Below are 26,061 nucleotides of genomic sequence, written 5' to 3'. Positions count from 1 at the left end.
TAGCACACACTTGTAATCTCAGTACTTGGGAGGCTTCACAGGTTTGAAGCCAGCCTCAGCTACTTAGTGAGGTCCTCTGCAACTTGGTGACGTACTGTTTCAAAATAAAGATTAAAAAATAGGACTTCGGTGTAGATGTAGCTTGGGGTAGAATACCCCTGGGTTCAACTCCCAGTACCAAAAAAAAGCACATAGAATGTAAACAGTGTAAACATTGTTAAGAGATAAAATTCTATTATTAAATAAAAATAAAGAGTCTTGAGCTGGGTGTGGTGGCACATGCTTGTTATCCCAGCATTTGGGAGGCTGAGACAGGAGGATGTTGGTTTGAGGACAGCCTCAGCTACTACTTAGTGAGGATTTTTGCAACTCAGTGAGACCCTGTTTCAAAATAAAAAATAAAAAATAGGTCTGGGTGTAGCTCGAAGGTAAAATGACACTGGGTTCCATCCCCGGTACCAAAAAAAAAACAATTAGTCTTTATTTTAAAAATTAAATAGTCTTTATAACAAGGCACTAAGTTATAAAGACTATTAATAAAGGCATAACTAATGTTAGGACCCAGAATTTATTAAGAGGCTGCAGGGAAACAAACCAAGCTCCATTCAGGATTTCTTTGGCACACCCTCCTATGACTCTTGTGGGTTCCTGTGGTTACATAAAGCCCTTGGTGTTTGCCCACAAGCAATCTTGTGACAAGGCAAAATCTAAAATCTGATCCCCAAGGAACTTTTAATCCAAAGGCAGTGGAAGCTGCTGTGGAACAGGATAAAATCCCTGAATTAGAATTCAGGAAACTCAGATGGAGCCTATCCAATCTCACTTTTCCAGGTTGTTAATCCATCTCCCCCCCTCCCCAAAATCTGCTATCCATGTAGTGTTAAGACTCTATGTTCAGTGGTGGGCAGCGATCCGGAGGGAGCCAGGTCCTCTTTCAGACTATTTCCTCCACTGAACCATGACATCCTTACGAGGTTGATCCAGATCCACACAGTGTAGCCCAAGCACTAGGTGCAATTTTAAAAGATTTTTGAGAGGGAGAATGGCCCTAAGGACTGAAAGGTGTGGGGAGACCACACTCAGCCCCCAAATTTGGTGCAAGTTTCAAATAAAAGAAAATGTTAGTGTTAGACTCTCAAATGTCCCCCAAAGGCCTGTGTTGGTGATTTGGTCCCTGGCTTGTGGCACTATAGAGAGATGGTATAGGAGGTGGGACCGAGTGGGAGAAAGTTAGGTTAGTGGGGGCGTGGCCTTAAGGGGCACTGTGGGACCCCAGCCCCCCTCCTCTCTCTCATTGTTATCCAGTCATCAGGAGGTGAGCACTATTCTCTACCACATGATCCATCAAGATGCTGGGCTTTGCCACAGGCCCCAAAGCAACAGAGCTAACAGGCCATGCTCTGAAAGCCAATGCAAACCTTTCCTTCTTTTAAGTTGATTTTCTCAGGTATTTTATACCAGTGACAGAAAACTGAGCAAGACAGAAAAGATTCTTTCAAACTACCAAATCTTAGAGTGTCATGAAGTAACCACATTTTGGAAAAATAAACAGGATATGAGAAGAGGTCATAACAGAACTATTTCCCTTCTCAGTCTGTATTTAAATATCTGTTTTTAATAATGATTAATGTGTTTGGTGTTGTTTCCTCGATAGAGGCAATATTCTTTTATTCAGGAGAAAGTGTACTTTGACTAAATTTGTTAAGACTTAATTTATCTACACCTTTTAACGAAGGAATAATTTTGCACACATAGTGAGCACTTGTTATGCCCAGGGATTGCTTAAAGACTTTCCATGTATCAAACCTCTCAACAACTCTCAGCAACTCTACTTGTGAGCTTTATTATCAACCACAACTTACCAGAGAGAGCCGGTAACTCTCCAAGTGCTACCCAACTGGGATAAGCCAGGATGTGAACACAGGAAGCCAGACTCTATCGCTTGATTTTTTTTTTTTACAACCACATCTAATCACATTTATCTTTTCCTTTTTTAAAAATTTCTAACTGAATTCTGGGTATAAGGGAAATTTTGGCATGTGCAGGTACTTATTAAATACAAGAATTAAAATTATAAAATGATACCTGTAAATCCATCAAGAAAAAGATGTACAGAAGGAAGGGTTTTTATTTTTTTAATGTGTTATCTGTTCAACTTGAAAATCAAAGCTAAAACGTCTAAGAATCTTCACCATGGACATGAGTTGTGGAGTCTTGTTAACTAGGCAAAATTATCTCACTCCCCACGGTACACTGATTCTATGTCTCAGAATTTTCTTCAATAATAAATGAACTGTGTGTCTGGGTATCAACTTTTGTGCTATTGTTAGGCTCCGAGAGAAAAGACTAAGGGGCTGTCACCTTTTGACACATGGCTGTGACTTAGCGCCTCTATTCACATGCTCCTTGACCTCTTTTACACAGTGAGTATCCCATCCCCCCCAAAAAAAAATAATGCTCCCTGAAGAATCTTTTCCACAAACCTAGCGTCTAAAATTTTTAAGTCACAATAAGTTAATGTCAGTAATAATGCACGTACCATTTCCTGAAATGGCATGCACAGTATTGCCCTTGAGTACATTGTTTTTCTTTTCTCTACATATCACAGAGTAGGAACTCAGTCATTTTGGGATATGTTAAATAGATTTGGTAAACAAGTACCAAGTAAAATACCAATACAGAAGCATTTCCTACATTTCTTTTTGTGTGTGTGTGGTACTGGGGGTGGAACCCGGGGGATTTTCTACCTCCAGGCTATACTCCCAGACCTATTTTTTTTATACACTTCATTTGGAATCAGAGTCTCACTAAGTTAGAACCTCACTCAGTAGCTGAGGCTGGATTCGAACCTGTGTCATCTTCCTGTCTCAGCCTCCCAGGCACGGGGATTATAAGCGTGCGCCACCACGCCCGGCGTCTAGAGAAGCATTTCCTAGAAGGGATATTATGCATAGACTTCAAGGGGAAATATTTTGAAACTCTAGTAGACTAACTTTTTTTCTTCGGTTTTCCAAAATTGAAATCTATCATGGTTCACTCATTTGTACAACTATAGATATATTTAATTGTGATTTTAGGAGCTACAGTGGCCATACGAGCCAGGCTTTTATCCCATGGGGAAACGTCTAATGAGTAATAATGTAATTTTTTAAAGATCAGTTAAATAAATGTCATGTTTAGATATAGAACGCCCCCTGCAGTATTAAGCTCAGGGTGGACAGGTAATGGGTTTACCTGGGTGGTGGCCGAGGCTGGCAGGCTTCTGATGGAGAAGGTGGGTTTTTGGAAGTGTGGCCTTGAGGAGGATTGTGCTTGTGTTTTGAAGTTTTGAATCCCTTTGCTTGCTTGTTCTCTCTCTCTCCTCTCCTCTCCTCTTTCTCCTCTCCTCTTTCTCCTCTCCTCTCCCCTCCTCCTCCTCTTCCTCCTCCTCCTCTTCCTCCTCCTCCTCCTCCTCCTCCTCCTCCTCCTCCTCTTCTTCTTCTTCTTCTTCTTCTTCTTCTTCTTCTTCTTCTTCTTCTTCTTCTTCTTCTTTTCTCCCTCTCTCTCTCTCTCTCTCTCTCTCTCTCTCTCTCTCTCTCTCTCTCTCTCTCTCTCTCCCCTGCAAAGCCTTGTCCTCTCCCTCTCTTCGTTTCTTGCTGTCACAGCCTGAGATGTGGAGTCCCCAGCCCCATATGGACTGAACCCCAAAATCTCCAAGGGAACTGTGAGCAAATAAACCTTCCTTCCTCTCTGTTGTATGGTAGTTCTAGGGTCATAGCAGTAAGAAAGCAGACTAAGACAACCACAAATCAAAATTCTGATGTATTTCAGAAGGAAAAGGCAGAACAATAATTCTCTTAAGGCAGAGTAAGAATTTTACAATTAAAAAGATTCATCTGCTGGTATTCTTAAATATAAAATGTCCCCTAAAGAGTTCATTTATTAGTATTCAGGGTTGATATAGAGGTGTCATGATGGTTGTAATCCCAGCAGTAGATAAATGCATTTTTTGTTTTTGTTTTTGTTTTTGGTGGTACTGGGGTTCCTGGAAGCCCTTCTACCCCCGGGCTACACTCCCAGACCTATTTTTACATTTTTCTATGGAAACAGGGTCTCCTAAGCCAGCGCGCACGGCTGGCTTCGAACCTGCGCGATCCTCCTGTCTCTGCCTCCCAAGCGCGGGGATTACAAGCGTGCGCCACCAAGCCCGGCTGATAAATGCATTTTAATAGATTTACTTAGTTGGTTCCTGGTAGGCTGGTGGGGTGTGGCTAAAGGAGGTGACCCCTGGGGGTGTGGCCTTGGGAATTATATGTTTTTTCCTCCTTCCCCTGCTCTGTGCTCTCTCTTGATTCTGGCTTCCATGATGTGAGGAGCTCAGCCCATGTGTGTCCTCTCTCTCTCTCTCTCTCTCTCTCTCTCTCTCTCTCTCTCTCTCTCCTCTCCCTCCCTCCCTCCCTCCGGCTGCAATACTCTGAGATCCACAGTCCTCAGACTCACATAGACTGAACCTGAAAATGTAAGAAAATAAATCTTTCCTCTAAGTTACGTGATCAGTCTTTTAGATTATAGCTACAAAAAATGCTGACCAGAACACCTGCTCTTTTATGTATGAGAAGAAAGAAAAGAGAGACAAAGAGAGGTTAAAAAGGAAACCAGTACAAAAGGGGACAAGCAGAGAAATTGCTTCTCCAGGCAACTCTAAGGGAAAGGAGGTGGCCTAAGACTGGTGATAATTTCAAAGGTAGGCTAAAACTTATTTTCGTTTTTCAACTTATTTTGCCCGATATAATGGCATGGCGGTGGCAAAACCTCACCCAGTGTTAATTAAAATCCACCAAAAGAATTGCAGAACCTCTTTATACTGCACCGCTTAAGACTGAAATGTTTCATCATACCTCAGTAAAGTACTTTAAAATAAGAAGAGCTTCATTTAACAGTTTCACTAAAGGATATTCACAAAAATAAGAATTAATTTAAAAATTAATTAAAAATTAAAGTAAGCCTGACCTGGTGGTGCACACTTGTAATTCCAGTTCTTGGGAGGCTGAGACAAGAGGATTAGAGGTTTGAGACTAGCCTTAGCAACTTATCAAGTCTATCAGCAACCTAGAAAACATTGTTTTAAAATAAAATATTTGAGCCGGGCGTGGTGGCACATGCTTGTAATCCCCGTGCTTGGGAGGCAGAGACAGGAGGATTGCGCTGGTTCAGAGCCAGCCTTGCTGGCTTAAGAGATCTGTTTCCACATACAAAAGTTAAAAAGTAGGTCTGGGAGTGTAGCCCATGGGAGTGTATCCCAGAGGTAGAAGGGCTTCCAGGAACCCCAGTACCACCAAAATAAATAAAAAAATAAATAAATAAATAAATAAATAAATAAAATATTTTTGCCGGGCATGGTGGCACACGCACGCTTGTAACACCAGCATTCAGGAGGCTGAGACCAGAGGATCGAAGTTCACAGACAGCCTCAGCTACTTAGTGAGGCCCTCTGCAACTCAGTGAGACCTGGTTTCAAAATGAAGAATAAAAAATAGGGCAGGAGGTGTAGCTCAGAGGTCACATGCCCCTGGATTCCATCCCCAGATACACACACACAAAAAAAGAATATTTTTTAAAAGATCTGGAGGTATAGCTCAGAAGTAGAATGTCCCTGGTTTTAGTCCTCCGTGCCACACATACACAAAAAAGTTAAAATTAAATAAAACCAAAATTAAAATTAAATTTTAAAAAGTCACATTCCAGCCTGGAGACTAGCAGAGAAAGCGTTTCAAGACTCCAGTATAAATCTTTAAGCAATAAACACACGCCATTTCCTTTCATCGATCACTTTCAGACAGACTGTCCCTTCTAACTTAACTTTGCTTTTTAATACAATTTGTCATGTAAGATTCCTAACTCCGAGCCGGGTGTGGCGGCGCACACCTGTGATCCTAGCACTGAGGAGGCTGAGACAGGAGGATCACGGTTCATGGGTAGCCTCGGCTACTTAGTGAGGTCATCTGCAACTTAATGAGACCCTGTTTCAAAATAAAAATAAAAATAGGGCTGAGGGTGTGGCTCGTAGGTAGAATGCCCCTGGGTTCATTCCCTAGTACCACCAAAAAATTAAGAAGAAGAAGCCCTAACTCAAAGGTGGAGTCCGGCTGCTATGGTACCTTCTCTTCTAGTTTTGTGTGTTTCTGTTCACCTTACCTGTTTTCTAAAAAGTCTCATCAAATTAGATCAGAAGCATTCTGGGTGGTAGGGCCCTAGAAGGAAACAGAACTAGTGATGTTGTGTGTGTGCATTATTGTGTCTCTCACTATGACGTACCATTACAATGCACCAATAAAAGATTAATAAAAACACTATCCAGAGGAAGGAAAATATGACCATGAAATACATGGTTTTCTAAAATAGTAGAATTTGCTACCAATTCTGACATCACCAGAATGTGAGATATTGTGCAAATGTTAACCCAAAGGAAAGAGGTAAAAAAAAAAAAATAAAATAGCTGCCAAGAGAGGAGCAGGGCTCCCCTCTCAGAATTTCTACGGGTTGGAATGTTCCTGAGCTTAGCATCTCCATGTATGGTCCTCCAGAGTTAATGTACCATATTTTTGCATGGTTTGATGAAGGCTCCAGAGCCCTTAAGATATGAATTGCTATAATTCCTAAATCAAACAGCATTCAATTCAGTTCCAGACCATTGCAGGGTAATAAGACCGGTATTTCTTATTTTAATTAGTCATTTTATACTTCTAACAACTTCTTTGACAATCTTGGATTACTTGTTTGTTTATATGTGATAAAAGCCATGTTTTGCTAAAAATACGAATGCTACATTTGAATGTCCATTTACATTTTAGTAGTTATAGAAATAAACTTTCTAGGCCTTTAGATTATAGCTTTTTATAGGCACTGAATACAATCACCTAATCTATTTTAATATTATCCCTTTCAGCTGTCTCACGAGTATCTCCTAACACAGCAAAGATATCAAGTTGATAATGTGAATTCAAGTCTAAATGCCTGAATACTCATCAGAAACTGTTCTTTAGTTTGCAGAGAAATTTGTGTCTGACCTTTGAAATTTTTGAGATAAATTTAAAAAGTCATGTGGTCACATAAAAGTGTCTTGTGCTGTTACTAGATGTTAAACTTTTTAAATCCAAAGATTAATTCTTATCCTTGGATCTTGAAAACAGTTATCTTTATATAGGATTTTTGTTCCCTAAATATTTATAGTATTAATAAATACAGAAATAAGTGGAGTTTATATCATGATCGTCTTTTAAAAGGGTATATGCTGACTAGTAAGAGCATTCCCGAAACAAACAAAACAACCAAAATAATATGAGAAATGGTATGAACATATATGCATGCATATATAAAAAAGATTCAATGATATGTATTTATTCCTTGTGGACTGAGTTATATTTATATACTTCTCATTTATTATATTTTCCTATGTTTTATATTTCACAGACATCTTTACCATATTGATTCTTCACATAAGCATAGAATGGAATTGAGAATCTTCTCATTATGAAGACATAAAGTAACTTGGACAAAGGAAACAGCTCAGCTGTCCCAGAGTCGGGCTTCTTATCTGGGCCTAACTGCAGAGTCTTTCCATTAAGCTGCATTGTCTCATCTTTATTCACTGCAGGAGCTGTAAAAGCGGTTTTATCTCAATGTATAGCAAACTTGGGAAACTTGGAAATTTGTTTCTTAAAAATATGCTTCTAGCTGGGCGTGGTGGCGCACGCTTGTAATCCCAGCACTTGGGAGGCTGAGACAGGAGGATCGCGCAGGTTCAAAGCCAGCCTCAGCTACTTAGTGAGGCTCTCAACAACTTAGTGAGACCCTGTTTCCAAATAAAATATAAAATAGATCTGGGAGTATAGCCCGAAAGTAGAAGGTTCCTGGGTTTCATCCCCAGTACCACACACACACACACACACACACACACACACATATATATATATACATATATATATATACATATGTGTATATATACATATGTATATATAGATATTGTGTGTATGTGTGTGTGTGTGTGTGTGTGCGTATATATATATATATATATATATATATATATATGATCCTGGTACTAAACAAATGAGAATATCACAAAAAAAAAAAATTGGAGGAAATATAAGAAAGACAGCCGTGTCCCTTTTCAAGCCTGTAGGCATTGCCTGCCCATCTTCAAGTGGGCTAGTTAGTCATTAGTTCCTTTATTTCCACTGTTGGCAAAAGCATTCTGAAATGTCCCCCACCCTGTGCTCAAGTTTGGGCCCCCCAGATGCCACGCTGCTTAGACAGAGCCACCCGAGGTGTTGATCCTGTCTATGATTCTCTGTGTGTGTGCACAGAGGCCATTACTAAACTCTAAAACACAAACTGCTACAAATATACATGTTCCTCAAAGTTAGCAATACTGAGGAGAGACATCGATGCTAAATTTCAAAATGAGTCTTGGCGTTGCAGAGTTCCAGATACATTAGGGCCATCCTGAAGCTCCTCATAAATAATCTGGAGCTGAAACCTGAGCTCTAATCTCCACTGCGGCCTCCAGTGTGTGACTTCAGCAAGTCACTTAAGCTCTCTAGAATGCAATGTTCTTTCTTCTAATAAAATCCTCTATGAAATTACAATGTAGAAAGCAAAATACACGTAGAACTGCCAGCTTCTGCCTCCTCGGCCTCCATCTCACTCCTACATCTTGGCCCCGGCCCTTTTGGAAAACATTGGGATCCTGAGGGACACTCAAGTACCTTTCAGCCCTAAGCTTTATAACTATAAGCTTCTTGAGTATAACACTTATCCAACATTTCTAGCATTCCTATAAGAACCAGTTTACAAAGAGAGACTCCATGGGTCATTGCCATAATCATATTGGTCACCAAGAAAGATCATATCCAGAGTGTATTCTTGTTTTCAATCACTACAAGTTGCAAATGTCCTGAAAAGATCTAACTCCCATTCCAGATTCATAGAACAGAATTAACATCACTACTCTGTAGGCATGAGGACCTTAGATGCAGGCCCAAACACTAAGCTTAGCCAAGAGAGGCTGGATATGGAGGTAACTTCTAGCAGTATTGATAAACCCAGAGATGCAAATACAGGGGCCATGTCCTGGAAACGGTGACAGAGCCCAGTAAGGAATGAGACCTTCAGGGAGAAAAGGCCAGAAAAACCCAGTGATGAGATAGAAGAAGCTGAACCCAGGAAGGAGCTCAGGGACCTTGGGCTTAGTCAGGAGCCAGTGCCATCCTGTAATGTGGTAGGGAGAGCCTGCTGTCCAACACTGCAAGTTGTAGAAGAAGCAGATTTCCAGAACTCAACATACTGAAGGCTGTGGGGTCAAGAGAGGATGGAGAAGGTTCTTCTGTGGATTCTTAACAAGAACCAATGCAGGTCCAGCCCAAGAGGAGCCAAGAGGGAGACAGCAGGGGTATGTGTGACCAGAATGACCCACAGCACCGTGTGTCCTGTGGAGCACTTGGACTTCAATGCCCCATGCTCCCTGGCTGGCCTGAAATTTTTATTAACTTCGTCTTTTGATGGGATAAGAGTGTACCAGGAATGGAACCCAGGGACATTCTACCTCTAAGCTACACACCCCAGCCTGTTTTTATTTTTTTATTTTGAAACAGTGTCTCACTAAATTACTGGGTTTTCTCTGCTAAGTTTCTAAGACTATTCTTGAACCTGCGATTCTCCTGTCTCAGCCTCTCAAGTGCTAGGCACCCATGGCCTCTGCTTGACTAACCTTGTCTTTTTTTGGTTTTTTTTTTTTTGTTTTATTTATCATTTGTTTGTTTGTGGTATTGGGAATTGAACCCAAGTGCATTCTGCCTCTAACCTACACTCCCAGCCCTACTTCATTTTTTTTGTTTTGAAACAGGGTCTGTCTCGCTAGATTGATAAAGAGTCTCACTACTTGCTGAGGATGTCCTCAAACCTGCAGTCCTCCTCTTTTCAGCCTCCCATGTATAAAGATTTCAGGCGTGTACCCCCACACCCAGCTAAGTGAAGTAGTTAGTAGTTGGGAAGTTGGGAGTGTCCCCTTTTGACTGTTGTCACTCAGACTGTAGTCCTTACTCCTTTCAAGGTGGAGAGGCCACGTGTCCTCCTTGGGTGGCTGAGCCCTGCTATCAGCAATTGGCTTTCCTGCCAGAGGTCATTGAGCAGCAAAGCCTAGCCCAGAGAAAAAAATGTAATTGCCATGAATAAGTTCAGGCTCTTTCCAAAATTATGCACCGGCAACAGGTAGGCAATACAGTGTTTGATAAGGAAGGGCCTGGTGCCAGCATCGGGGTAGAGGTTCATAGGCATAGCTTTGGTGGAGTTGAGGCTGAGGCTTGCTGCCCCCCACAGGGCCACCTTAGCATGTCCACAGAGGCTAAATGCCCAATTTCTTTTCCTGGGGAGATTGTTGTAGACCCAAAATACATTTCTAGAAAGACCCAACCAGGATCCATTCTCTGTATAAGGATTTGCAGGTCACATTGGCCAGCCTAACAGAGACTTGCAGCCAAGAGAAGCACTTAGTGTCCCCACTGAACTTGTGAATGGCAGCCAGTGTGTCCAGGAGATCTTCCTCTGAGATAAAATGGAGGCTGGCGGCCTATTTATCAGAAACTGAGGCATAGCCAGGCATGGTGGTGCACGCTTATAATCCCAGCATTTGGGAGGCTGAGACCTGGAGGATCACGGTTCGCAGACAGACTCAGCTACCTAGTGAGGCCCTCTGCAACTCAGTGAGACCCGGTTTCAAAATAAAGAATAAAACATAGGGCAGGGGGTGTAGCTCGGAGGTCAAATGCCCCTGTGTTCCATCCCCCCAGACCCACAAAAAAAAAGAAACTGAGGCATAATGTGTGAAAGGATTCCGAGGTCCATATGTCATAGGAAACCTTCCAGGTTAACAAAATCTTTTCACAGGCATAATTTCATTGGACTTCTTTAACAGTCACAGAAGGGAACTTGGGCAGATGTGATCATTCCTTTTAATTTTTAAATTTTTTATCGATGTATTGTAGTTATACATCTTAAAGGATAGTAGAGGCATAAATGCACTGAAAGAGATTAACTGCAAAGAAGAAATAAACACCAGAACCAGAGAAACAAGAATTCCCATCAAGCAAACAACTAAGCAAAGAAGAACAAATACTACCTCAAACAGAAGTTAAAACTCAAAATGTTAGTAATTAAAAATCATCTCTCAATAATCACACTGAACATAAATGATTCAACTCCCCAATATAAAGACATAAGGTATGCCAGGCATGGTGGCACACGCTTGTAATCTCCGTGCTTGGGAGGCAGAGACAGGAGGATCGCGCAGGTTCGAAGCCAGCCTCGCTGGCTTAAGAGACCCTGTTTCCACATAAAGTTAAAAAATAGGTCTGGGAGTGTAGCCCGGAGGTAGAAGGGTTTCCAGGAACCTCAGTACCGACACACACACAAAAAAAAAAGACAAGACATAAGGTGGCAAAATGTATTAAAAACCAGAATCTATCTGCTGCCTGCAAGAAACACACCTTACAAGTAAAGATAGTAACAAACTAAAGGTAAAGGGCTGAAGCAGGTAGTCCATGCCAATGGAACCCCAAAACAAGCAAGAGTAGCAAAATGATATCAAACAAGTTAGACTTCAAGCCCAAGCTTATAGAAGAGACAAAGAAGGTCATTTTTTACTGCAAAAGGGAACAATCCAGCAAGAGGAAATAACGATAGTCAACATTTATGCCCCAAACATACGAGCAGCTACTTTCATAAAACAAACTCTTTATAACATTAAGTCACATATAAGTCCCAGTACAATAATACTGGGAGACTTCAACACCTCTCTCACATTGTGAGACCAATCATCTAGACAAAAGGTCGGTAAGGATGCCCTGGACCTAAAGAATCTCCCATTTTATACAGGCCCAAAGGAGCTTATATGGTGCCCTCAGAAGGAGGTAGATTGAGGACTGGAACCCAGATCACCGGGTTTCTACTCTGGTGACACTACCTCCTGAATAGCCTCCTTCACCACCCAATAGTCAGGCTCATGTAGACAGCTGCTCCAGATGCCTGGGGGAATTAGCTACAGGTCACCTTTAGACAGGGGTCCTCACTTTTCTCTCTCAGGAACTAGGACCTACTCCTTCCCCCTTTGGAGGCCAAGGAGCTATGTAGAAAGAAGGATACTGGCCTTGAAAGGGAGAGAAGCTCACATAGGTTTGTCACAACTGGATCTCAGAGGGAAATGGTCAAACTCCAAACGTTTTCTCCTCATGTAAATCTCCCATATAGAACCAGTGCACGTACAAAGTCACACAATCAATGGATAAGGTCCAATTCCCCAGGGTACTCCCAAGATCCAAACGGCAATCGTGGCGTGAAGGAGGGATGGCTTATAATCGTGTGCTAATTGCTCCAAATGGAGGCTCAGGTGGCTTTGGAGGACTCAGATTCTTGCCTCCATGGTCGCCTTCCTCTGTAAAAATAAGATCAAAAACAGTGTTTTCCAACTATATTGGAATAGAACAAGCATATTCATATTACATATGAAAACATTTTCTCTGAACTAAATCTTGACTTATTTATCTTATTATTTATGTATTTATCTATTTTGTGGTCCTGAGGACTGAACCTAGAGACATTCTACCTCCAGGCCATACCCCCCAGTACTCTAGATTATTGAGAGTCTTGCTGAGGCTGAAGCTGAGGATGAGGATGAGACTGTCCTCAAACTTGCAGTCTCCTGTCTCAGCCTCCCAAGTCCTAGAATTACAAGGTGCTAACACAGTTACTTTCTCCCTTTCTTCCTTTCTTTCTTCTTTTATTCTTTACTTTCTTTCTTCTTTCTTTCTTTCTTTCTTTCTTTCTTTCTTTCTTTCTTTCTTTCTTCTGAATTTAAAGGAACTGAAAACATTTTTATGAGCTCCTAGAAAGTAGCGTAGGCCATAGGCTCTGGCTTCTCTGCCTAATGGGTTAGCATCCCTGGGCTCAAAATTCCAGGTCCTTGCCAAGTCACGAGCTGTGCCTGGTCTCTTTTTTTCTTCGCTGCCATGTCTCAGTTTTCAAAAATGATGAATAATCACAGCCATGTCATAGCAAACATCAAAGGAGAGAAACTTTTCTTTCTTCTCCATGAGCTTGAGAATTCTCAAATCTCTAGCTACAATTTTAATCGCTGCACTTTTGTGAAGCTTCCAAGAGCTGAATCGTCACCAGATATGTTAGTTAGCGCTACAAGACAGCATTCAGTCAGCTGGGCTCACTCTTCCAGCTGTTACGAGACACGGACAAAATGCAGGAAAACCCAGTCCCCCCAGAGGTTTTAACAACGCGATGACTGATGATTGATTTCCAGTTCTCTTTCCTCCTCCCTTGTGTTTGGCTGCAAAGTCCTTACACTGCCTCTCCCATGTTTCTGGCCCTTGAGTAGGAGTGTGCCCTTGCCAACATGAAGAAATTGAGCTCGGCTTTTATGCCTTGGAATCCACTATGTACGCGATGCTGGAGCCCACCGAGCTTCAGCCATAATTAGCTGCAATGCGTTTATGGGGCCAAGAGAATTTAAAACATGCAAGACATGAGTCAGGAAAGAATGATATCAAAATCCTTATTTATCCTGGGTTTTATCCTAATCTCATTGGGTTCCATACACATTGTTGTTTTTCTTGAATATTAGCTATGTAGAGAGAGACTAGAAAATCCCCGGAGGATTTTGACATTCGGGCCTGTACCCAACCGACTCATATTTCCTTGTAGAAGGGTTTATGTTCCTAAAACTCACACCCTAGACAATGGGCTCAGGCCTGGAAAGGCACATTTGTTTTCCTTTCCTTTGGCTAATAACCCAGTAAATATTTGTGCTCAAGACCAAAAGTCTTCTGGAAATATATGTGAGCGTATTGAATGTCAAGAAAACAGGCATGCCCAGTGCAGAGCTGAGATGTGGGGAGGAGGATCTCAGCAGCTTTTGGAGGGGTCCAAACTCTAGGCTAATTTCAAAGACCTCTGGAAAATGATTCCATTTCCATGGACCCTAAACTCTGTGAGCATGGTTTTCTAAAGACAAAGCTTGGCCTGGTTTTAGAAACAATACAACAGACAACTCTTTCCACGGTATAATTTGAAAGTCTCCAAGAAAGTGCTTTTCTCCCAAAGAGATCTCAACCTAAGCCCATCTAGGACCCCATCCCCTCAGGCCTACCATCAGGTCAAAGTTCTGCCATTCTACATGTTATGCAACCTTCAAAAAGAGTGAATAAGCTAGGTGTGGTGGTGTATGCTTGTAATTCCAGCATTTGGGAGGCTGAGACAGAAGGATCGTGGTTCACAGCAGCTCAGCTACTTAGTGAGGCCCTTTGCAACTCAGTGTGCCCCTGTTTCAAAATAAAGAATAAAAAATAGGGCTGGGTGTTGTTTGGAGGTAGAATGCCCCTGGTTTTCATTCCTAGTACCGCAAAAAAAAAAAAAAAACAGAATAATTCTGACACATGTGACAAAACGAAGGAACCTCGAAGATATTATGCTGAGTGAAATGAACCAGATACAAAGGCTGTACATTGCATGAGCCCATGTATGTGATGTTTTGGACCGAGTGCTCATGGGATCCTAAGATTCATATCTTGAAAACCTAATGCCAGTTAATGGTAGGAGGTGGAGCTTCAGCAAGGTAACTAGGTAATGCTGGTTAAATCTTCCTGATGGAATTATAAGAGGAGACCCAAGAATTTGCATCCTACTTTCTGTTCTCTGCCACATGAGAACACCACAGGTAGAAAACACCAAGAAAGAGTCCTCACTAGAACCCAACCTAGACTTCCCTGCCTCCAAAACTCTAGGAAAAAAAAAAGATTTTTAAAGTATTCATTAAAAATAATAAATACTAAATACTTGAGAAATAAATTTCCAGTGTTTAAGCCACTTAATCTAGGATAGTTTTGTTATAGCAGCCTACAACAACTAATACAAATGAGGTAGAAGAGTTGAATAATAGAATAGTTGAATAATAGAATAGTTGAATTAACAGCAAAAGCAGAGTGGTAGCTGTCAGTGTCTAGGGTGAGGACAAAATGAAGAGTTAGTATCTGAAGAGTACAGAGTTTCATTTGGAAAAAATAAAAAAGTTCTGGAGACAGTGTAAATATACTTTGTCTCACAGAGCTATCTACTAAAAAAAATGGTTAGGATGCTAAACTTTATGTTGTATGCTCAATTTTTTAAAAATTATCATCATAGCTGGGCGTGGTGGCACACGCTTGTAATCCCAGCATTCGGGAAGCAGAGACTGAAGGATCACTGTCTGCGGACAGCCTTAGCTACTTAGTGAGGCCATTCGCAACTCAGTGAGACCCTATTTCAAAAAGTGAAAAGATTAGCCGGGCATGGTGGTGCACGCTTGTAATCCCCGCACTTGAGAGGTGGAGACAGGAGGATCGCGCAGGTTCGAAGCCAGGCTCACTGGCTTAAGAGACCCTGTTTCCAAATAAAAATATAAAATAGGTCTGGGAGTGTAGCCTGGATGTAGAAGGGTTCCATCCCCAGTACCACCACCAAAAAAAAGTAAAAAGACTAAAAAATAGGACTCGGGGTGTAGCTTGGAGGTAGAAGCCCATGGGTTCCATCCCCAGTACCACTGTGTGATGGCCTCTCTCCAGCAAGTGCCCACTGAAATGCAAACAACTTTCCCCAAAGCACATTGTTTATTCTCTAAAGTGTGGAGTTAAAGGTGCTTGACCTGGCTCCTGCTGGGATAGGAGAGTCTATAAAAAGTGTGTGAAATGGTTGTGTGGGGCAGAGTTGGGAGGGGAGACAATGAGAGAGAGAGAGACAGGCAGAAAAACAGAGAGATGGCGACAGAACACAATTATGCCTCACAGAAGGGGCCTAATTTTTATTAGATTCTCTCATGAGTCTGAGCGCCGCCCTCAGATCACACCCCAACCTTACAGGATGCACATTTGTTGTGTTGCTGCCTTGCTTGAGAATGAAAAGGATCTACTAGAATGAATACCCTTGTGCATATCTCTACGTGAACACTTCAAATGATTCTTATAATGACCCAACATAAGAGCTGCTATGGCTTTTTTATTTTTTTTTAATTAATTTATTTTTTTAAATTGGTGCATTGTAGTCATATATCAATCACATTGGAGTACAAGACTTGAGAGGATATACAAGCACACATCATCCAATTAGCCCTCCTCCAGCCCCCGTCCCATTCCCTCCCCCTCCCTCCATCCCACACTTCTTTGGTGATTTACTTTGATACATTTGTTTATGTACCTCCTGCATTTTAAAGAGGCTCCGTCCTCCAGTATTACATACCCTCTGATTGGTCACATTAGTTGCTTCACTATAGGGCCCTTTCTATAGCTCAACCTCTTCCTGTTGCCCTTTTCCTCCTAGTTATTGCTGATTAAGAGAAGCGTCTGATTTATATTTTCTGCGATATTTCTCTGTGCATGCTGCGTTGCAAGTACCAATCTCACTCTTGATGGTCCCAGTAGTGGCCTGGCTACTCAGTGGACTGATCCAGACCTCGCTGGCTCACGCAGCGGCCTTGCCTCATGGGAGGACCCAGTTCTGGTCTCGCTGGCCCCTGAACCGGTCAAACCCCTAAGCTGGCTTTGGTCCCGACCTTGGAGGCCGCAGGAGTGAACTTGCCTCACGCCAGGCTCCGATGCTGGCCATTGGCCCCTGCACCGGTCTAACCCCTTGGCAGGATTCCAATCCCGGCCACGGAGGCCCCAACACTGGTAATGCCTCATGGCAGGCTCCGATGCCGGCCTCACTGGCCCCAGCACCGGCCTAACCCCTTGACAGGCTCTTATCCTGGCCTCAGAGGCCCCAGTACCGGCCTTGCCTCAAGGCAGGCTCCGATGCCGGCCTCGCTGGCCCCAGCACCGGCCTAACCCCTTGACAGGCTCCGATCCCGGCCTCGGAGGCCCCAGCACTGGTCATGCCTCAAGGCAGGCTCCGATCCCGGCCTCGGAGGCCCCAGCGCTGGTCATGCCTCACAGCAGGGTCCGCTGCCGGCCTCGTTAGCCCCAGCACCGGCCTAACCCCTTGGCAAGCTCTTATCCTGGCCTCGGAGGCCCTAGTACCGGCCTTGCCTCACGGCAGGCTCCGATGCCGGCCTCGCTGGCCCCAGCACCGGCCTAACCCCTTGGCAAGCTCTTATCCTGGCCTCGGAGGCCCCAGTACCGGCCTTGCCTCACGGCAGGCTCCGATGCCGGCCTCGCTGGCCCCAGCACCGGCCTAACCCCTTGGCAAGCTCTTATCCTGGCCTCGGAGGCCCCAGTACCGGCCTTGCCTCACGGCAGGCTCCGATGCCGGCCTCGCTGGCCCCAGCACCGGCCTAACCCCTCGGCAGGCTCTTATCCTGGCCTCGGAGGCCCCAGTACCGGCCTTGCCTCATGGCAGGCTCCGATGCCGGCCTCACTGGCCCAGCAGCGGCCTAACCCCTCGACAGGCTCCGATCCCGGCCTCAGAGGCCCCAGTACCGGCCTTGCCCCACGGCAGGCTCCGATGCCGGCCTCACTGGCCCCAGCAGCGGCCTAACACTTCGGCAGGCTCCGATCCCGGCCTCGGAGGTCCCAGCACTGGTCATGCCTCAAGGCAGGCTCCGATGCCGGCCTCGCTGGCCCCAGCACCGGCCTAACCCCTTGACAGGCTCCGATCCCGGCCTCGGAGGCCCCAGCACTGGTCATGCCTCAAGGCAGGCTCCGATGCCGGCCTTGCTGGCCCCAGCACCAGCCTAACCCCTTGGCAGGCTCCGATCCCGGCCTCGGAGGCCCCAGCGCTGGTCATGCCTAATGGCAGGGTCCGCTGCCGGCCTCGTTGGCCCCAGCACCGGCCTAACCCCTTGGCAAGCTCTTATCCTGGCCTCGGAGGCCCTAGTACCGGCCTTGCCTCACGGCAGGCTCTGCTGCCGGCCTCGCTGGCCCCAGCACCGGCCTAACCCCTTGGCAAGCTCTTATCCTGGCCTCGGAGGACCCAGTACCGGCCTTGCCTCACGGCAGGCTCTGATGCCGGCCTCGCTGGCCCCAGCACCGGCCTAACCCCTTGGCAGGCTCTTATCCTGGCCTCAGAGGCCCCAGTACCGGCCTTGCCTCACGGCAGGCTCCGATGCCGACCTCGCTGGCCCCAGCACCGGCCTAATCCCTCGGCATGCTCCGATCCCGGCCTCGGAGGCCCCAGCACTGGTCATGCCTCACGGCAGGCTCCGCTGCCGGCCTCGTTGGCCCCAGCACCGGCCTAACCCCTCGGCAAGCTCTTATCCTGGCCTCGGAGGCCCCAGTACCGGCCTTGCCTCACGGCAGGCTCCGATGCCGGCCTCGCTGGCCCCAGCACCGGCCTAACCCCTCGGCAGGCTCTTATCCTGGCCTCGAGGTCCCAGTACCGGCCTTGCCTCACGGCAGGCTCCGATGCCGGCCTCGCTGGCCCCAGCACCGGCCTAACCCCTTGGCAAGCTCTGATCCTGGCCTCGGAGGCCCCAGTACCGGCCTTGCCTCACGGCAGGCTCCGATGCCGGCCTCGCTGGCCCCAGCACCGGCCTAACCCCTCGGCAGGCTCTTATCCTGGCCTCGGAGGCCCCAGTACCGGCCTTGCCTCACGGCAGGCTCCGATGCCGGCCTCACTGGCCCAGCAGCGGCCTAACCCCTCGACAGGCTCCGATCCCGGCCTCAGAGGCCCCAGTACCGGCCTTGCCCCACGGCAGGCTCCGATGCCGGCCTCGCTGGCCCCAGCAGCGGCCTAACACTTCGGCAGGCTCCGATCCCGGCCTCGGAGGTCCCAGCACTGGTCATGCCTCAAGGCAGGCTCCGATGCCAGCCTCGCTGGCCCCAGCACCGGCCTAACCCCTTGACAGGCTCCGATCCCGGCCTCGGAGGCCCCAGCACTGGTCATGCCTCAAGGCAGGCTCCGATGCCGGCCTCTGCTATGGCTTTTTTATATAGATTTTTAATTCCTTTTTTAAATGATGGTTAACATAAAATATACTCAATATAAAATTAAACATTTTTCAGTGCACTGTTCAATGACATTGTGCTCCCGCAGAGCTGGGCAACCATCATGACCATGCATCTCTGGGACTCTTTTCATCCTTCCAAAATGAAACTCTATCCCATTAAGCACCAGCTCCCCAATTCCCCTCTCCCTAGATCCTGGAAACCATTCTATTTTCTGTCTCTATGAATTGCATTACTCTAGGTATCTCATATAAATGGAATCATGCTATTTTGCATCTGACCTATTTCACTGACACAATGTACTTGGAGCTCACCCATGTGTCAGCCTCTGCCAGAATTTCCTTATTTTCTAAGGCTGACTAATATGCCATTATATAGATAAACCACATGGTGTTTATCCATCTCTCCATCAGTGGGCACTTGAGTTGCTTTCACCTTCTAACTATTGCGAATAATATCACTATAAATAGAGGTGTGCAAACAATACCTATTAGTTTAATTTTCCTGGTGTGTGTGTGTGTGTGTGTGTGTGTGTGTGTGTGTGTTGTACTGGGGCTTGAGCCCAGGCACGTTTAACTCTGAGATACACTCCCAGCCCTATTTTATTTCTTATTTTAAAACAGGGTCTTGCTAAGTTGCTGAGGTTGATCAAACCTGTGATCCTTCCTGTCTCAGCCTACCAAATACTGGGATTACAGACCTGCAGTAGTACACCCAGCCAGTTTTACTTTCATTTAATAAATGAGGATATAGACAAAGAGAAGGAAGTCATTGTCAAAAGTCAGATGACTTCCAGTGGTGGAGCCAGAATTTTAAGCCAAGATGTGGCTCCATAAAGCATGTCAGAAATATATTGTGCCTCGATCCAGTTTTTAAGAGCAAGCAGATTAACTGCAGTATATTATTGACATTGGCCAGGATATGGAAACAACCTAAGAGTCCACCAACTGATGGATAAAGGAAATGGGAAACACATACATAATGGGATACTATTCAGCCATGAAAAGAATGAAATCCTGTATTTAAAACTAGAGATCACTGTATTAGGTAAAATAAGTCAAACACAGAAAGACAAATACTGCATAAACGTACCCAGATGTAGACTCTAAAAAAGTTGATCTCAAGCCAGGCGTGGTGCAGCATGCTTGGAATCCCACCATTCGGGAGGCTGAGACAGGAGGAGCACAGTTTGTGGCCAGCCTCAGCTACTTCGTGATGCCTTCTGCAACTTAGTGAGACCCTGTTTCCAAATAAAAAATAGGGCTGGAGGTGTAGCTTGAAGGTAGAATGCCCCTGGGTTCCATCCCTAGCACCACACACACACACACACAAAAAAAAAAAAAAAAGTTGATCTCATAGAGGTTGAAAATAGAATAGTAGTTTCCAAAGGCAAGAGTAAATGGTAGGGGAATGAAGAAATACAGATCAATGTGTACTGAGTTACAGTTATGTCGGAGCAAGAAATTCTGGTGTGCTATACATGACAGTGATCATACTGTCCACAACAACGATTAACCGTGACTCTACATAACAGTGCTGGACGCTATACTGCGGAATGCTAGAAAAAGGATTTTGAAAGTTTCCATCGTGAAGAAATGGCAAACGTTTGAGGAGATAGCTAGGTTGAACCTAATTTAAACATTACACAGTGCATACAGGTATCAAAACATAGTAGGGTACCCCATTACTATGCACAACTTTTATGTTTTGCATATCAGTTAAATATTAAAAATAAAGTTTTAAAAAGCAGGCAGTGGAAGACTGTCAAGCAATGCCACGTCTGCATTCAGCTTCTTCAGATCCTATCAACATCCAAACAGCACTTAGAGTTTAATAAATAATTAAATAGATAAATGCATAACACTGAAAATCATCGAAATAAGGATGTGCAAGGCTAGGTAATAGGAGAATGTGGGGTTGGGCTTGGGACGAAAGGAGACACAGCCCTGGCCTCTTACCTTATCTAAAATGGTGGCGAGTCTTTCTGCCAATGTCCACTCGACTCAAATATTTGGGGTGGGGTGGGGGTGGGGCAGAGTAGGTAATTTCACTAGTAACCTAAGGTCATACTTTTAGGTGAGAATAAACTGTGACATGATTTAAACCTGACTATGAAAAATTAACATTGAATGTTCCTGTTTCCCAAATTCCAATGATACAAATTTTATTATGAAAATTTACAAATATAACCAAAAGCATAGAAACACTTAATATGAGAGTCTTCATAGAAACTCCCAATCAGACTCAACTAGGGTCAAGGCTTTTACATCATTTTTACCTTTTCTCTTTCTTCCTCCCTTCCTTATTTCTTTCCCTTTCGTTTTGATTGGTAAAGAATTTTAAGATGAATTCTAACCCTTGTGTCATTTCACATCTATGTATTTAGCATCTATATCTAAAAAAAAAGACATGTTCTTACATAACTAACATGCCACTATCACACCCTAAAAAATTAAAAATAATTCCTTGGTGTCATGCGACACTCATTCCATATTCAAATTTTCAAGAGCATCTCGGTTCGTCTCTTCCCACTTGGCCTGTCTGACTCAGGATACGTGTCAGGTTCCTATATAGCATGGCCGAGAGTCTCTCTCAAATCAGCCCTGCCTCTTTGGGGATGTCTTTGGCTCTTTGAAGATTGGCCAGGTCTTTTACCCTAAAGAATCCTCTCTCTGAATTCATATATTCTTGTCTCCTCAATGTCATTTAACTTTTACTATTTCTATCCCCATATTTCTGTAAATCAGAGAAGTTAATTCTATAGACTCCACTATAGATTCAGGTTCAAACCCATGTCTTTTGAGCCTTGTTTTTTCTGCAAGAATGTTTCATCTAACTTGTTTACACCTTATCACATTTCATCAACAGACCTCTACGGCCTGACTTCCACCATGAGTGCAGTTCAGATGGCGACGGATGCTCCTTCCAATGTACAAATCCCTACCAGACACTCGTTGACTGCTTTCCTCCTTGATAATCCATGCCCAGTAGAATCAGACACATCAATATAGGTCACAAAATAGGTGACCTCAATACCCATTGCAACTACCTAACCACACCAATAAAATAAGCACTTGATCGGCACACTCTTCCATGGGTCACTGTTTGGGCTGAGCTTGCTTGGGCAGTTTTTGGTGGTTCACTGAACCATTGCCTGGGTACTGTACTGCAGGTGACTGTTCAGGCAAGTCCAACAAGACTCCACTGACGTGCCTGTCTCCTCCGTGTTTATCACAAGGACTCACTTCTGCCTGTTTGGACTTCTTTGTGGCACCATCGTCTTTGAGTAGCCTTGGCCTCAAAGAGAGTCTTCTAAGTACAAAAGCAGAAGCGATAGATCCCTTGAGGCTCGGCCTGGAGAGTTCTAAACCATCACTTTCAGTTTGTCCTCTTGGTTAGAAAAAAGTCACAGGACTACCTTACATTTCCATTTTAATTCTTAATAATTTTTATGCAGGAGCGTTGCATTTTTGTTCAGATCCTTGAACTGTGTGGCCAGCCTCGCCAAGACCCCATGCTTTTTTTCTCCTATGAATTAAAGTAGCAAATCTAAACTTAGCAAAATAAGATTTTATGACCATCCCTGCTTCAATGGAATGGATATTTTGATTTTCTGTAAAGATATGGCTGGATTATTGAAAAGAACTTAAAACTCACCACAAGAATCTGGCCACTTCAACATGCCTGCCCTTTACCCTTCAAACACATAGGTACCTAAGGACCACTATCAATAACCTCCCTCCCTCGGTGCCTAAAACATATAGAAAATAGCTTTTTATTATTCAAATCAGACCAAATTTTTCTCCAAGACAAACAGATGTAGTCGAAAGATTAGGAGCTCTAAAATCTATTTTTGTAAAAAGATGTATATATGTCAGTGTTTGTAAAATTTAATCCTCAGTCAGTCCCCTAGTGAGCTCGGTGAATTCCTGCCACTTTCAAAGACAACTGATCTAACCATAAGACCTACAGATGGCTCATGTATGGTGTCTCTCCCCTAAAGTGCATTTTTAATTTTTCTACAAATATATACATATATATATATATATATATATATATATATATTTCTAACACTTGAAGATGAGCAAATTAATTAATTGAAAGAATGGTAGGTAGAAAGAAAAGTACATGAACATCGAAAGCCAAAGAAAGCCTGATTGTTGTATATTTGCATATTCAAAAACCACCCTCTAGGGAATCCTTTACGTGCTGGGCCCCTTACTAATGGCTGGAATTCCAAGACCCATAACATTAAACATTTTTACTAAATATGATAATCTACAGAATATCTTATCTATTTTTTCTTTGCCATCATGACTCATATGTTAAAATTTGTATAAATGTAAAGGAAATAAGAGATGCTTTCTAACATCTATTTGTTGGAATAACATGCTGACCAGTTTAACCAGTGTCTTAAACAAGTCGATTAGAGAAGGTCTTTCAGGTATCAATTTGATTTATTATCCACTGGGGAATTAGCAGAGAATGGATCTTGATATAAATTCCTCTGTAGGTTTTACTATATCGACACGTCGGCGGATAGATAATATATAGACCCCCTGGGCATATCACTATCAAGGATGCTATTGATTCTATCAGCAGCATTATCCTGCAATTTTCCCTCATAACTATTTATGCAACTCTCTGTAATTTGTAATTCAGCACCCATCGCTATCTGTGACGGCTGCGGTTTTCTTGCTCTAGGTACCCAGGCTACATCCTGAAACCTGGCTTGGGTTTTAAGCCCCGTGATCTGGGGTTGCGTCTTTAAATAATGGAGAGGAGATCAAAGAAGTTGTGGAATAAGAATTAACTGTTTGGGATGAGAAGGAAATGTTCGTCTCTTATTTTATGAGTTTCTTGAGGTGGATCAGAGATAAGCAGGAGCGGAGTGGGATCCTGCAGATAAAATCAGAGGCGATTGCAGAGGAAATTAGCGGAACCTGATGCTTCAACAAAGTGGCCTCGGCTTTTGCCCACTGGCTCCTCCGGGAGCTGCTTCTGAGGGCTTTACAGCAAGAGCGGACCTGGCTTCGAGCTGCCTAATTGAAGGCTGCAACGTAAAGGTGATTGGGCAGGAGATGCCCCTTTAATTTTCCCCTCCACAGTGAGGCAGAAACAAACCCCAAAAGAAGGGATAACAAAGCACCCAGCCTCCAGGTGTGTCAGAAAGAGAGAAGGTGCATTCACAGAGGGGAGCCAGAGACCAGGTCCTCTGAAGAAAGCTCTCAGGGACTGGAAATAAAGAATTTGATTATACACACGTAACTAAGGGCAACTAAAATCCCAGAAATTTTATATATATACATATATATATGCACATATATGCACATATATGTGCACGTATATGCACATATATACATATTGAAACCAGGGGCATTTATATATATTTATAAATATATATAAATATATATATTTATACATATTTATATATATATTTATAAACCCAGGAGTCCTGTTTGATTATTTTACTTTATTTTTATTTATTTATTTACTTATATTTATTTATTTATTCATTCATTCATTGTGGTACTGGAATGGAACCCAGGGGCATTCTACCTCCAGACTACATCCCCCAACCCTATTCTTTAGTCTTTATTTTGAAACAGGGTCTCATTGAGTTGCAAAGAGCCTCACTAAGTAGCTAAGACTGTCCCCGAACCCCGATCCTCCTTTCTCAGCCTCCCGAATGCTGGGATTACAAGCATGCAACATCATGCCCGGCTTTTTATTAGTTTTGAGACAGGGTCTTGCCACATTGCTGAGGCTGACCTGGAACCTGCAATCCTTCTGCCTCAGGCTCCCAAGTGCCAGGATTATGAGCATGCACCACCATGTCTGGCTTCCACTCCTAATTTTGCCCTAACTCAGCCTCCATGATCATCTCCACGATCACATCTGTCTCAATGACAGAACCATAAATAGTTCTATTTGATGCAAAGGTAACAAGCGATAACAGCAGCTACCTAGCAACTGCCACCTCTGTGCCAGTGGCCTTATTTTTCTGTAGATGAAAATCGTCCAACAGTGGGAACCCCTCCCCACTCTTGGGACAGCTGCCGCACACAGGTTAGAGTCTCCCTGGTCCAGACTTGGACCTCCCGGCCTTTGCTTTGTTCATCTCTTTGTTTCATGACTTGGAAGAGAGGCTTTCTGGGAAACTCCCATCCCTCATGTGAATCCCCCTCTCCTCCTGAGGACTTTTGCAGCTGGGAGGTAAGCGCCCAGCACAGTTGCTTTCTGAATCTAGGAAATGCACAAGAGCCTCTTGCCATGTAATACACAATCTGCCTCATTCATAGAGTCTTGTCCTGGAAAATGCCTCATTCATGCCTGCAGAAGACCGGCCGTGGGGAGGGCGAGGGCTTTGAGAACCTTGGGAGACAAGACAATGGTGCAGTGCTTGGCAACAGCTTCCAGGATGCTTGAGCAACATGTCCCCACGCCAGGGAGAGGGTGAAACGCGATCGCTGTTCACTCGTCTCTCAGGAGCAAAGAGTCTCTTTGCCCGCGCTATAGATGCCAAATCCTTGGGACCCAAGTGAGGAAACATGGAGCCATGCCGGGGATTGGCATGAGGTCCTGTGCTCCAAGATAGCAAGGCGTCTTGCCTGAAAGCACCCGTTGTTTGAAGAGAAAAACAAGAATTGTGGGATTTATGTTGTCAACTGGGGGTCAGCGGTTTCCTCTCACACTGGACTTTCCCACAGAATGTCCATCGCGCCTTCCCACGTCCTGCGGGGAAGCCAGACCGGCCCTCTCCTCTGCCACCCAAGGCACCTGCTTCCCCTTTCGGGAGCTGATCACGGACAACTTCAACCTTACCAACATTGCCCGAGTTAGTAATGAGCAAATCCTAAACACGGGAACCTTCCCACGAACGGGGCATCATCCTCTACTGTAACTCCTTTTGCAGAGAGAGCCCTCAGGAATCTCCTAAGCATAATAGGTCTGTGTTTATTTCTCCACCAGCGACATAATGTGACTGATTTACAAGAGTTTAACTCAAGTGGTAATCTGACAGTGACGGAGGGCTCCGGGCTCTCAGTCACATACACTATCATATTAGTTGCCTCCTCTATTAAGGCGGTGTGGTCGATAATTGGAA

The sequence above is a fragment of the Muscardinus avellanarius genome (assembly GCF_963383645.1).
Source record: "Muscardinus avellanarius genome assembly, chromosome: 15".
Taxonomy (NCBI): domain Eukaryota; kingdom Metazoa; phylum Chordata; class Mammalia; order Rodentia; family Gliridae; genus Muscardinus; species Muscardinus avellanarius.
This window is presented reverse-complemented; position numbering follows the sequence as displayed.